Source organism: Nerophis ophidion, linkage group LG02, assembly GCF_033978795.1.
Source record: "Nerophis ophidion isolate RoL-2023_Sa linkage group LG02, RoL_Noph_v1.0, whole genome shotgun sequence".
NCBI classification, from domain to species: Eukaryota; Metazoa; Chordata; class Actinopteri; order Syngnathiformes; family Syngnathidae; genus Nerophis; species Nerophis ophidion.
Genome location: NC_084612.1, coordinates 83,082,017 through 83,097,336, shown reverse-complemented (window position 1 = coordinate 83,097,336; position 15,320 = coordinate 83,082,017). Strand labels below are relative to the sequence as shown.

At 39.7% G+C, this 15,320-nt stretch overlaps 1 protein-coding gene across 1 annotated transcript in view; it reads left to right on the top strand.

Moving 5' to 3' along the window:
- LOC133546652 (A disintegrin and metalloproteinase with thrombospondin motifs 18-like) overlaps positions 1–15,320 on the top strand; it is a 197,534-nt gene that overhangs the window by 86,529 nt on the left and 95,685 nt on the right. The window lies entirely within an intron of this gene.

The window sequence follows — 15,320 nt, the reverse complement described above, 5'->3', positions numbered from 1 at the left end:
AAGTTAGTAAAGTAAGGCTCCGCTTGTCCACAAATATGCTAGCTTGATGCTAACGTACCTAGATCACTCCAGCAGCACTGAGAGTCGACTCGGCCAAACAACGTCTGGGGTAATGTTGCAATTTTCAACGCCAACAAAGAAATCGACTTGAAAAAAAACACTCCGACATTAGTAAAGCAAGGCCCCGCTTGTCCAAAAATGTGCTAGCTTGATGCTAATGTACCTAAATCACTCCAGCAGCACTGAGAGCAGACTCTGCCAAACTATGTCTGGGGTCATGTTGCAATTTTTAACGGCAACAAAGTGATTGATTTAAAAAAAAAAAAAAAAAAAACACTCCGAAGTTAGTAAAGTAAGGCCCCGCTTGTCCACAAATATGCTAGCTTGATGCTAACGTACCTAAATCACTCCAGCAGCACTGAGAGCCGACTCGGCCAAACTACGTCTGGGGTAATGTTGCAATTTTCAACGCCAACAAAGCGATCGACTTGAAAAAAAAAAAAACTCTCCGAAGTTAGTAAAGTAAGTCTCCGCTTGTCCACAAAAAATGCACTAGCTTGATGCTAATGTACTTAGATCACTCCAGCAGCACTGAGAGCAGACTCGGCCAAACGACGTCTGGGGTAATGTTGCAATTTTCAACGCCAACAAAGAAATCGACTTGAAAAAAAACACTCCGACATTAGTAAAGCAAGGCCCCGCTTGTCCAAAAATGTGCTAGCTTGATGCTAATGTACCTATATCACTCCAGCAGCACTGAGAGCAGACACGGCCAAACGACGTCTGGGGTAATGTTGCAATTTTCAACGCCAACAAAGAAATCGACTTGGAAAAAAGACGCTCAGACATTAGTAAAGTAAGGCTCCGCTTGTCCAAAAATGTGCTAGCTTGATGCTAACGTACCTAGATCACTCCAGCAGCACTGAGAGTCGACTCGGCCAAACGATGTCTGGGGTCATGTTGCAATTTTTAACGGCAACAAAGTGATTGATTAAAAAAAAAAAAAAGCGCTCCTAAGTTAGTAAAGTAAGGCTCTGCTTGTCCAAAAATGTGCTAGCTTGATGCTAATGTACCTAAATCACTCCAGCAGCACTGAGAGTCGACTCGGCCATACTATGTCTGGGGTAATGTTGCAATTTTTAACGGCAACAAAGTGATTAATTAAAAAAAAAAAAAAAAAAAAAAACACTCCAAAGTTAGTAAAGTAAGGCTCCGCTTGTCCAAAAATGCGCTAGCTTTTTGCTAATGTACCTAAATCACTCCAGCAGCACTGAGAGCAGACTCGGCCAAACTACGTCTGGGGTCATGTTGCAATTTTCAACACCAACAAGGCGATCGACTTGAAAAAAAAAAACTCTCCGAAGTTACTAAAGCAAGGCTCCGCTTGTCCACAAAAAATGCACTAGCTTGATGCTAATGTACCTAGATCATTCCAGCAGCACTGAGAGCCGACTCGGACAAACTACGTCTGGGGTAATGTTGCAATTTTCAACGCCAACAAAGCGATCGACTTGAAAAAAAAAAAAACCTCTCCGAAGTTAGTAAAGCAAGGCTACGCTTGTCCACAAAAAATGCACTAGCTTGATGCTAATGTACCTTGATCACTCCAGCAGCTCGGACAAACTACGTCTGGGGTCATGTTGCAATTTTCAACGCCAACAAAGCGATCGACTTGTAAAAAACAAAAACTCCGAAGTTAGTAAAGTAAGGCTCCGATTGTCCACAAAAAATGCAGTAGCTTGATGCTAATGTACCTAGAGCACTCCAGCAGCACTGAGAGCCAACTCGGACAAAAGACCTCTATGTAATGTTGCAATTTTCCCCCCCAAAAAATAAAAATGTACGCACCAAGAATGAAGCACAGCCCCCTTGCTATTGAATTGAGGGTTAAATCACCAAAAATAATTCCCAGGCGTGGCCACGGCTGCTGCTCACTGCTCCCCTCACCTCTCAGGGGGTTATAGAGGGTGATGGGTCAAATGCAGAGAATTTTTTCACCATACCTAGTGTGTGTGTGTGTGTGTGTGTGTGTGTGTGTGTGTGTGTGACAATCATGGGTACTTGAACTTTATTTGTCTTTATTTGGTTCTTGATCACATCCGGGTCACCTAAACCGGTGGTCCCCAACCACCGGGCCGCAGAAGAATTTTTTATTAATTTTTATTTAAAAAAAAAAATAAAATACATTTTTTATTTGTTTATTTTATTTTTTTATTAAATCAACACAAAAACACAATATACACTTACAATTAGTGCACCAATCACAAAAACCTCCATTTTTCATGACAAAAACGTCCCCTTTTTCATGACAAAGAAAAAACGTGACCCGACCTGGGATAGAAACTGGATGGATACATTGTTGTGTTGCATATTTTTGATTTTCTTCAGTTTCCCAATTTTATTTTTGGACTAAAACGCGCCTGTGAAGACCTGTTAGCACCCTGGGGGGCGCAGCGTTACGTCTAAGTCATTGGTGTCAAACTCTGGCCCGCGGGCCAAATTTGGCCACGCCGTGTAATTTATTTTGGCCCTTTGAGGCAATATCAAATTAACATTAACTTATACCCGTCAACCCTCCCGATTTTCCCGGGAGACTCCCGAAGTTCAGTGCCCATCCCGGCCCGTCCCCCAATAATATTGGGGCCGTAAAAGCACTGCCTTTGGCGTTTTCTACATGTCGCCACGTCCGCTTTTCCTCCATACAAACAGCGTGCCGGCCCACTCACATAATATATGCAACTCATACACACACACAAGTGAATGCAAGGCATACTTGGTCAACAGCCATACAGGTCACACTGAGGGTGGCCGTATAAACAACTTTAACACTGTTACACACCGCAAACAAGAATGACAAACACATTTCGGCAGAACATCCACACCGTAACACAACATAAACACAACCCGACAGATACCCAGAACTCCCTGCATCACTAACTCTTCTGGGATGCTACAGTATACACCCCCCCGCTACCACCGAACCCGGCTCCAACTCAAACCCGCCGCCGAAAAGAGGCATTCAATTTTTTTTCATTTGATATACAATTGATATTTTTTAATCCCCTTTTTCATGACAAAAGAAAAAAAGAAAAAAAAAAAAAAAAAAAGGATCCCCCTGTCCCCCCACCCCACCCGGGCCGCGGGAAAAATTATTAAGCGTTGACCGGTCGGCGGATACAAAAAGGTTGGGGACCACTCACCTAAACCGAGAAGACCCCTGAAGGGGGTCACCGATGGACGTCTTCTCCCCCTCCGGAGACCACCTGACACCCCCCACCCCCCCCCCCCCCCCCCGCCCCCAACCCCCGTAGACCACCTGCCAGATCAAACGAAGCCTAATCCTCCCCAAGAAGCCGGGGGGAGATCAGGGTCATCACCATTGGTGGGAAGTTATTACATCAATAATTCATGAAAACATTCATTTTGATTCATTATTATGTTTTGAGTAATGGCCGTTTTTAAATCTCATTAAAATTCACAAAAGTGTAAAAAATATATATATTTTTTCAACGCTTAAATCTCGGCATCAACTTCAGCTCCGTCGGCCAATTGTACGTTTTTACAATGTTTGTTTGTTTATTTCATGGGTATTTTGTCGAAGAAAACTTTTTTTTTTAAATAGAAAACACATAAAATATGCAATATTTTCCCCAAAAATATTTTAAAGTGGAATATTTGATGTGAAGTCATTAGATCAACAATTCATAACAACATTGATTTTGATTCATTATTATTTTTCTAACAATAACAGTTAAAACCCACTAAAATTCAAAAGGGTAACAGTTATAAAAGTGTTAAATAAAATAAATTGTATATATATATATATATAATATATATATTTGACTTTCAACACTTAAATCATTGTTTTTGCCAGAGAAAATTTTTTTTTTTTCACGACAAACACACAAAATATGCAATATTTCACCCCCCCAAATCATTTAAAATTTTTGATAATTAAATCAATAATTCCTAACATTGTTTTTGATCCACTATCATTTTTTAATTATGACAAAAAAAAAATTCTTAGTAAGTAAAAATACATTTTTACTTTCAACACTTAAAACACTTAAGATCTATCCATCGATTATACATTTTTATTATCATTTTATTTATTTTATGCTGGGTTTTTTTTGAGAGAAAATATTTTTTATGGCAAACACAAAATATGAAATATTTTCCCCCCCAAAAAACACTTAATATTGGAATATTTTATGTGAAGTCAGCTGATCAATAATTTATAACATTGATTTTTATTCATTATTATTTTGCAAACATTGAAAATTTTACTAAAATTCTAAAGGGCCAAACTCATTAAAGCGTTAAAAAATAAATCATATATATTTTTTTAACTTTCAACACTTAAACACTTTTTTCACAACAAACACACAAAATATGCAAAATCCCCCCCCCCCCAAAAACATTTAAAATTGGATTTTTTTGATAATTAAATCAATAATTCATAACAACATTGATTTTGATCCACTATCATTTTTGAATTATGACAAAAAAATATTCTTAGGGATAAAGAAAAGAGCCACACAAAATACATTTTTACTTTCAACACTTAAATTACTGGATGGAACTTAAGATCTATCCATCGATTATACATTTTTATTATTATTTTATTTTATTTATTTTATGCAGGTTTTTTTTTTAGAGAAAAATAATTTTTTTATTACAAACACAAAATATAAAATATTTTCCCGCAAAAAAAACATTTAATATTGGAATATTTTGTGTGAAGTCATTTTTTTAATAATTTATAACATTGATTTTGATTCATTATTATTTTGCTAACAATGAAAAATTAACAAAAATTCAAAAGGGCCAAACTCATTAAAGCGTTAAAAAATAAATCATATATTTTTTTTTAACTTTCAACACTTAAATCATTATTTTTGTCCGAGAAAATGTACTTTTTTCACGGCAAACACACAAAATATGCAAAATCCCCGCCCCCCTCCCCCCAAAAAAACATTTAAAATTTGATTTTTTTGATGATTAAAGCAATAATTCATAACAAAATTGATTTTGATCCACTATCATTTTCGAATTATGACAAAAAATATTCTTAGGGATAAAAAAAGGGCCACACAAAACAAATTTTTACTTTCAACACTTAAATCACTGGATGGGACTTAAGATCGATACATCAATTATACATTTGTATCATTTTTTATAATTTTTTAAATTTTATGCAGTTTTTGTCAGAGAAAACTTTTTTTTTTTTACGGCAAACACACAGAATATGAAATATTTCCCTAAACCCCCCAAAAAATCTAAAATTTGAATATTTGATGTGAAGTTATTAGATCAATTATTCATAACATTGATTTTGATTCATTATTATTTTTCGAACAATGACAAGTGAAAAATCCACTAAAATTCAAAAGGGCCACACTCATTAAAGTGTTAAAATATATATATATATATATATATATATATATAGATATATATATATATATATATCTATATATCTATAGATATATATATATATATATTTATTTATTTTATTTTTTTTTCTTACTTTTAGCAGTTAAATCATTATTTTTGTCTGAGAAAATGTACTTTTTCACGGCAAATACACAAAATATGCAATATCCCCCCCCCCAAAAAAAACATTTAAAATAGGAATATTTGATGTGAAGTCATTGGATCAATATTTCATAACATTGATTTTTGATTCATTATTATTTTTTGAATTATGACAGTTGAAAAAGTAAAAAAAAAGCCCCAAAAATTTGTAGGGATTAAACACACAAAACACACAAAATATGAAATATTTTCTCCCAAAAAACATTTAAAATTTAAATATTTGATGTGAAGTTATTAGATCAATAATTCATAGCAACATTTATTCTGATTCATTATTATTTTTTGAAAAAAAACAGGTGAAAAAGCCACTAAAATTCATAAGGGCGACACTCATTAAAGTGTTAAAAAATAATATATATATATATGTATATTTTATTTTTACTTTTAACAATTAAATCATTATTTTTGTCTGAGAAATTTACTTTTTCACGGCACACACACAAAATATGCAATATCCGCCCCCCCCCCCCAAAAACATTTAAAATAGGAATATTTGATGTGAAATCATTAGATCAATAATTTATAACATTGATTTTGATTCATTATTATTTTTTTAATTATGACAGTTGAAAAAGACAAAAAAAAGCCCAAAAAAGTCTTATGGATTAAACACACAAAACACACAAAATATGAAATATTTTCTCCCAAAAACATTTAAAATTTAAATATTTTATGTGAAGTTATTAGATCAATAATTCATAGCAACATTTATTCTGATTCATTATTATTTTTTGAAAAAAAAAACAGGTGAAAAAGCCACTAAAATTCATAAGGGCGACACTCACTAAAGTGTTAAAAAATAATATATATATATATATATATATGTATATTTTATTTTTTTTTTATATTTACTTTTGACAATTAAATCATTATTTTTGTCCCCCCCATAAAAACATTTAAAAAAGGAACATTTGATGTGAATTCGTGAAATCAATATTTCATAACAACATTTATTATTATTTTTGAATTATGAAAGTTGAAAAATACAAAAAAAAAGATGAGAAAATTCTTATGGATAAAAAAAGGGCCATGGAAAATAAATTTTTACTTTCAACACTTAAATCACTGGATGGAACTTAAAATCTATCCATCTATTATACGTTTTTATTATTTTTGTATTTTTTTCTATTTTACTCTTTTTTTTTTTTCAGAGAAAACATATTTTTTTACGGCAAACACAAAATGTGAAATATTTCCCCCAAAATTATTCAAAGTGGAATATTTGATGTTATTTAATCCATAATTTAGAACAACATTTTTGGAGCAATGACACTTCTAAAGATAAAAAAACTGCTTGTCAGTTTTTATTTTATTTTATTAGACTTAACATTGCGACTTTTTCTGGTGACATTTCACCTGTTTGCTCCTTTAATCCACTTTTTTATGTATTTCTTCCGTATGAATATTTATTGTGCTGTAAAAAAACAAAAAAAAATATAATTGTGTGGGCGGTGAATATCCACTTTCCGTTCTTCCCGACTGCAGCGTTACTGCATGGGAACTCAGCATCCAGACAGAAAATGTCTCCTGAAGAAGCGTCAACATGCTGACCTTTGACACGCCGACTCGTCTCCTCCAGTTGCCGGGCGGATTTCATGCGGCCTCGGGACTTTTCAGCATTCCTCAAGAGCCCCGAGGACCGTGAAACACAAACCCAAAACTTAAATCTGGCTAAAGTCTTGTTTTTTGGATACGGTATCAAAACGGTCACGGGAGAAGTGCAGTGGAAGAGTGAAAGTCTGGGTCTGTCCCTGGGTCTATCTGGTGCACCGCAGACCTCCTCTGGGACCTGAGACTGTCCCTGGGTCTTTCAGGTGGACCGCAGACCTCCTCTGGGACCTGAGACTGTCCCTGGGTCTATCTGGTGCACCGCAGACCTCCTCTGGGACCTGGGTCTGTCCCTGGGTCTATCTGGTGCACCACAGACCTCTTCTAGGACCGGGGTCTGTCCCTGGGTCTATCAGGTGCACCGCAGACCTCTCCTTGGACCTGAGACTGTCCCTGGGTCTGTCCCTGGGTCTATTAGGTGCACCACAGACCTCTTCTAGGACCTGGATCTGTCCCTGAGTCTATCAGGTGCACTGCAGACCTCCCCTGGGACCTGAGACTGTCCCTGGATCTGTCCCTGGGTCTCCCAGGTGCACCACAGACCTCCTCTGGAAAATGGGTCTGTCCCTGGGTCTATTAGGTGTACCGCAAACCTCCTTTGGGACCTGGGTCTTTCCCTTGGTCTATCAGGTGGACCGCAGACCACCTCTGGGATCTGGGTCTGTCCCTGGGTCTATCAGGTGCACCACAGACCTCCTTTGGGACCTTGGGTCTGTCCCTGGGTCTATCAGGTGCACCACAGACCTCCTCTGGACCTGTGTTTTTTCCTTGGGTTTATCAGGTACACCGCAGACCTCCTCTGGGACCTAGGTCTGACCTTGGGTCTTTCCCTGGGTCTATCAGGTGCACCGCAAACCTCCTCTGGGACCTGGGTCTGACCTTGGGTCTGTCCCTGGGTCTATCAGGTGCACCACAAACCTCCTTTGGGACCTGGGTCTTTCCCTGGGTCTATCAGGTGGACCGCAGACCTCCTCTGGGACCTGGGTCTGACCTTGGGTCTGTCCCCGGGTCTATCAGGTGCACCGCAAACCTCCTCTGGGACCTGCGTACCTGTGTCTTTCCCTGGGTTTATCAGGTGCACCACAGACCTCCTCTGGGACCTGAGTCTGACCTTGGGTCTTTCCCTGGGTCTATCAGGTGCACCGCAGACCTCCTCTGGGACCTTGGGTCTGACCCTGGGTCTATCAGGTGCACCAAATACCTCCCCGGGGACCCGGGTCTGTCCCCGGGTGTATCAGGTGCACCACGGACCTCCTCTGGGACCTGGGTCTTTCCTTGGGTGTATCAGGTACACCGTAGACCTCCTCTGGGACCTGGGTCTGACCTTGGGTCTTTCCCTGGGTCTATCAGGTGCACCGCAGACCTCCTCTGGGACCCGGGTCTGTCCCTGGGTCTATCAGGTGCACTGCAGACCTCCTCTGGGACCTTGGGTCTATCAGGTGCACCACAGACCTCCTTTGGGACCTGTGTACCTGTGTCTTTCCCTGGGTGTATCAGGTGCGCCGCAGACCTCCTCTGGGACCTGACCTTGGGTCTGTCCCTGGGTCTATCAGGTGCACCACAGACCTCCTCTGGGACCCGGGTCTGTCCCTGGGTCTTTCAGGTGCACCGCAGACCTCCTCTGGGACCTTGGGTCTGTCCCTGGGTCCATCAGGTGCACCACAGACCTCCTCTGGGACCTGAGTCTGACCTTGGGTCTGTCCCTGGGTCTATTCAGGTGCACCACAGACCTCCTTTGGGACCTGGGTCTATCCTGGGTCCATCAGGTGCACCGCAGACCTCCTCTGGGACCTGAGTCTGACCTTGGGTCTGTCCCCGGGTGTATCAGGTGCACCACAGACCGTGTCTGGGACCTGAGTCTGACCTTGGGGTCTGTCCCTGGGTCTATCAGGTGCACTGCAGACCTCTTCTCTAAGCACATAACCACATTTTTCAGGAAGCTTCTATGCTATATTCCCTTAATTTCCCCGACTAATCCAAAGACTCCCGTCTTGAGGTCTGGGTTTCTGTTTCTTGTTGGGTTTTTACGAGCCCTCTTAGATCAGCATGGTTCTTCCGCCTGCGTCCACGCTGGACTGAAACTCGGCAAACGGCGTAAATAGCGAGCCTCAATTTTCTCTGCTGGGGGTCCTGCTGGAATGCCTGGCGATGAGTTTAAGGGCTGTGGGAAACGTCAGCGCTCGCTAAATGTCAACAGACGCTCCCCGACATGTGGTCGACGGTAGAACTGAACGCTGCTCTCACAGTTCTTAGGTTTATTTATACTCAACAAGTTCTTCTTGGACTTGTAAATTGTGTTTTTAGTTGAGGAAACAATCAATCAATGTTTATTTATATAGTCCTAAATCACCAGTGTCTCAAAGGGCTGAACAAGCCGCTATGACATCCACAGTACTGAGCCCACATCAGGGCAAGGAAAAACTCAACCCAATGGGATGACAATGACAAACCTTGGAGAGACCCGCATTTTGTGAGAGTCCAGTCCATAGTGGATCTAACATAATAGTGAGAGTCCAGTCCATAGTGGATCTAACATAATAGTGAGAGTCCAGTCCATAGTGGATCTAACATAATAGTGTGAGAGTCCAGTCCATAGTGGATCTAACATAATAGTGTGAAAGTCCAGTCCATAGTGGATCTAACATAATAGTGAGAGTCCAGTCCATAGTGGATCTAACATAATAGTGTAAGAGTCCAGTCCATAGTGGATCTAACATAACAGTGAGAGTCCAGTCCATAGTGGATCTAACATAATAGTGAGAGTCCAGTCCATAGTGGATCTAACATAATAGTGTGAGAGTCCAGTCCATAGTGGATCTAACATAATAGTGTGAAAGTCCAGTCCATAGTGGATCTAACATAATAGTGAGAGTCCAGTCCATAGTGGATCTAACATAATAGTGTAAGAGTCCAGTCCATAGTGGATCTAACATAACAGTGAGAGTCCAGTCCATAGTGAAACTAACATAATAGTGAGAGTCCAGTCCATAGTGGATCTAACATAATAGTGTGAGAGTCCAGTCCATAGTGGATCTAACATAATAGTGAGAGTCCAGTCCATAGTGGATCTAACATAAAAGTGTGAGAGTCCAGTCCATAGTGGATCTAACATAATAGTGAGTGTCCAGTCCATAGTGGATCTAACATAATAGTGAGATTCCAGTCCATAGTGGATCTAACATAATAGTGTGAGAGTCCAGTCCATAGTGGATCTAACATAATAGTGTGAAAGTCCAGTCCATAGTGGATCTAACATAATAGTGAGAGTCCAATCCATAGTGGATCTAACATAATAGTGGGAGTCCAGTCCATAGTGGATCTAACATCATAGTGAGAGTCCAGTCCATAGTGGATCTAACATAATAGTGTGAGAGTCCAGTCCATAGTGGGTCTAACATAATAGTGAGAGTCCAGTCCATAGTGGATCTAGCATAATAGTGAGAGTCCAGTCCATAGTGGATTTAACATAATAGTGAGAGTCCAGTCCATAGTGGATCTAACATAATAGTGAGAGTCCAGTCCATAGTGGATTTAACATAATAGTGAGAGTCCAGTCCATAGTGGATCTAACATAATAGTGAGTGTCCAGTCCATAGTGAATCTAACATAATAGTGAGAGTCCAGTCCATAGTGGATCTAACATAATAGTGTGAGAGTCCAGTCCATAGTGGATCTAACATAATAGTGAGAGTCCAGTCTATAGTGGATCCAACATAATAGTGAGAGTCCAGTCCATAGTGGATCTAGCATAATAGTGAGAGTCCAGTCCATAGTGGATCTAACATAATAGTGAGAGTCCAGTCCATAGTGGATCTAACATAATAGTGAGAGTCCAGTCCATAGTGGATCCAACATAATAGTGAGAGTCCAGTCCATAGTGGATCTAACATAATAGTGAGAGTCCAGTCCATAGTGGATCTAACATAATAGTGAGAGTCCAGTCCATAGTGGATCTAACATAATATTGAGAGTCCAGTCCATAGTGGATCTAACATAATAGTGAGAGTCCAGTCCATAGTGGATCTAACATAATAGTGTGAGTCCAGTCCATAGTGGATCTAACATAATAGTGAGAGTCCAGTCCATAGTGGATCTAACATAATAGTGTAAGAGTCCAGTCCATAGTGGATCTAACATAATAGTGTAAGAGTCCAGTCCATAGTGGATCTAACATAATAGTGAGAGTCCAGTCCATAGTGGATCTAGCATAATAGTGAGAGTCCAGTCCATAGTGGATTTAACATAATAGTGAGAGTCCAGTCCATAGTGGATCTAACATAATAGTGAGAGTCCAGTCCATAGTGGATCTAACATAATAGTGTGAGAGTCCAGTCCATAGTGGATCTAACATAATAGTGAGAGTCCAGTCCATAGTGGATCTAACATAATAGTGTGAAAGTCCAGTCCATAGTGGATCTAACATTAATAGTGTGAGAGTCTAGTCCATAGTGGATCTAACATAATAGTGTGAGAGTCCAGTCCAGAGTGGATCTAACATTAATAGTGTGAGAGTCTAGTCCATAGTGGATCTAACATAATAGTGTGAAAGTCCAGTCCATAGTGGATCTAACATTAATAGTGTGAGAGTCCAGTCCATAGTGGATCTAACATAATAGTGTGAAAGTCCAGTCCATAGTGGATCTAACATTAATAGTGTGAGAGTCTAGTCCATAGTGGATCTAACATAATAGTGAGAGTCCAGTCCATAGTGGATCTAACATAATAGTGAGAGTCCAGTCCATAGTGGATCTAACATAATAGTGTGAGAGTCCAGTCCATAGTGGATCTAACATAATAGTGAGAGTCCAGTCCATAGTGGATCTAACATAATAGTGTGAAAGTCCAGTCCATAGTGGATCTAACATTAATAGTGTGAGAGTCTAGTCCATAGTGGATCTAACATAATAGTGAGAGTCCAGTCCATAGTGGATCTAACATAATAGTGTAAGAGTCCAGTCCATAGTGGATCTAACATAACAGTGAGAGTCCAGTCCATAGTGAAACTAACATAATAGTGAGAGTCCAGTCCATAGTGGATCTAACATAATAGTGTGAGAGTCCAGTCCATAGTGGATCTAACATAATAGTGAGAGTCCAGTCCATAGTGGATCTAACATAATAGTGAGAGTCCAGTCCATAGTGGATCTAACATAATAGTTTGGGAGTCCAGTCCATAGTGGATCTAACATAATAGTGAGATTCCAGTCCATAGTGGATCTAACATAATAGTGAGATTCCAGTCCATAGTGGATCTAACATAATAGTGTGAGAGTCCAGTCCATAGTGGATCTAACATAATAGTGTGAAAGTCCAGTCCATAGTGGATCTAACATAATAGTGAGAGTCCAATCCATAGTGGATCTAACATAATAGTGAGAGTCCAGTCCATAGTGGATCTAACATAATAGTGAGAGTCCAGTCCATAGTGGATCTAACATAATAGTGAGAGTCCAGTCCATAGTGGATCTAACATAATATTGAGAGTCCAGTCCATAGTGGATCCAACATAATAGTGAGAGTCCAGTCTATAGTGGGTCTAACATAATAGTGAGAGTCCAGTCCATAGTGGATCTAACATAATAGTGAGAGTCCAGTCCATAGTGGATCTAACATAATAGTGAGAGTCCAGTCCATAGTGGATCTAACATAATATTGAGAGTCCAGTCCATAGTGGATCTAACATAATAGTGAGAGTCCAGTCTATAGTGGGTCTAACATAATAGTGAGAGTCCAGTCCATAGTGGATCTAACATAATAGTGTGAGAGTCTAGTCCATAGTGGATCTAACATAATAGTGTGAGAGTCCAGTCCATAGTGGATCAAACATAATAGTGTGAAAGTCCAGTCCATAGTGGATCTAACATAATAGTGAGAGTCTAGTCCATAGTGGATCTAACATAATAGTGTGAGAGTCCAGTCCATAGTGGATCTAACATTAATAGTGTGAAAGTCCAGTCCATAGCGGATCTAACATAATAGTGAGAGTCCAGTCCATAGTGGATCTAAAATAATATTGAGAGTCCAGTCCATAGTGGATCTAACATAATAGTGAGAGTCCAGTCCATAGTGGATCCAACATACTAGTGAGAGTCCAGTCCATAGTGGATCTAACATAATAGTTTGGGAGTCCAGTCCATAGTGGATCTAACATAATAGTGAGAGTCCAGTCCATAGTGGATCTAACACAATATTGAGAGTCCAGTCCATAGTGGATCTAATATAATAGTGAGAGTCCAGTTCATAGTGGATCTAACATAATAGTGAGAGTCCAGTCCATAGTGGATCTAACATAATAGTTTGGGAGTCCAGTCCATAGTGGATCTAACATAATAGTGAGAGTCCAGTCCATAGTGGAACTAACATAATAGTGAGAGTCCAGTCCATAGTGGATCTAACATAATAGTGAGAGTCCAGTCCATAGTGGATCTAACATAATAGTGAGAGTCCAGTCCATAGTGGATCCAACATACTAGTGAGAGTCCAGTCCATAGTGGATCTAACATAATAGTTTGGGAGTCCAGTCCTTAGTGGATCTTACATAATAGTGAGAGCGTAGTCCATAGTGGGTCTAACATAATAGTTTGGGAGTCCAGTCCATAGTGGATCTAACATAATAGTTTGGGAGTCCAGTCCATAGTGGATCTAACATAATAGTTTGGGAGTCCAGTCCATAGTGGATCTAACATAATAGTGTGAGAGTCCAGTCCATAGTGGATTTAACATAATAGTGTGAGAGTCCAGTCCATAGTGGATCTAACATAATAGTGAGAGTCCAGTCCATAGTGGATCTAACATAATAGTGAGAGTCCAGTCCATAGTGGATCTAACATAATATTGAGAGTCCAGTCCATAGTGGATCTAACATAATAGTGAGAGTCCAGTCTATAGTGGGTCTAACATAATAGTGAGAGTCCAGTCCATAGTGGATCTAACATAATAGTGTGAGAGTCTAGTCCATAGTGGATCTAACATAATAGTGTGAGAGTCCAGTCCATAGTGGATCAAACATAATAGTGTGAAAGTCCAGTCCATAGTGGATCTAACATTAATAGTGTGAAAGTCCAGTCCATAGCGGATCTAACATAATAGTGAGAGTCCAGTCCATAGTGGATCTAAAATAATATTGAGAGTCCAGTCCATAGTGGATCTAACATAATAGTGAGAGTCCAGTCCATAGTGGATCCAACATACTAGTGAGAGTCCAGTCCATAGTGGATCTAACATAATAGTTTGGGAGTCCAGTCCATAGTGGATCTAACATAATAGTGAGAGTCCAGTCCATAGTGGATCTAACACAATATTGAGAGTCCAGTCCATAGTGGATCTAATATAATAGTGAGAGTCCAGTCCATAGTGGATCTAACATAATAGTGAGAGTCCAGTCCATAGTGGATCTAACATAATAGTTTGGGAGTCCAGTCCATAGTGGATCTAACATAATAGTGAGAGTCCAGTCCATAGTGGAACTAACATAATAGTGAGAGTCCAGTCCATAGTGGATCTAACATAATAGTGAGAGTCCAGTCCATAGTGGATCTAACATAATAGTGAGAGTCCAGTCCATAGTGGATCCAACATACTAGTGAGAGTCCAGTCCATAGTGGATCTAACATAATAGTTTGGGAGTCCAGTCCTTAGTGGATCTTACATAATAGTGAGAGCGTAGTCCATAGTGGGTCTAACATAATAGTTTGGGAGTCCAGTCCATAGTGGATCTAACATAATAGTTTGGGAGTCCAGTCCATAGTGGATCTAACATAATAGTTTGGGAGTCCAGTCCATAGTGGATCTAACATAATAGTGTGAGAGTCCAGTCCATAGTGGATTTAACATAATAGTGTGAGAGTCCAGTCCATAGTGGATCTAACATAATAGTGTGAGAGTCCACAGTTTGGGTTGGGGTTAGGATTGTATACAACCAGCCGGAAAAGCAATGCATTCAACAACCGAATAACAACCATGGTGCGTTGCATTTGCCATCTTGGATCTTGTTACAAACCAAGTGTCCAGTCTGGCCATGTCTTTGAACCATGGTTCACATCCGTTGTCTTCACCCTTGTAGGCGGAACTTAGAGTAAGCAAGACTTAGCTAGACCCTTCTCCCACTGCCAGATACC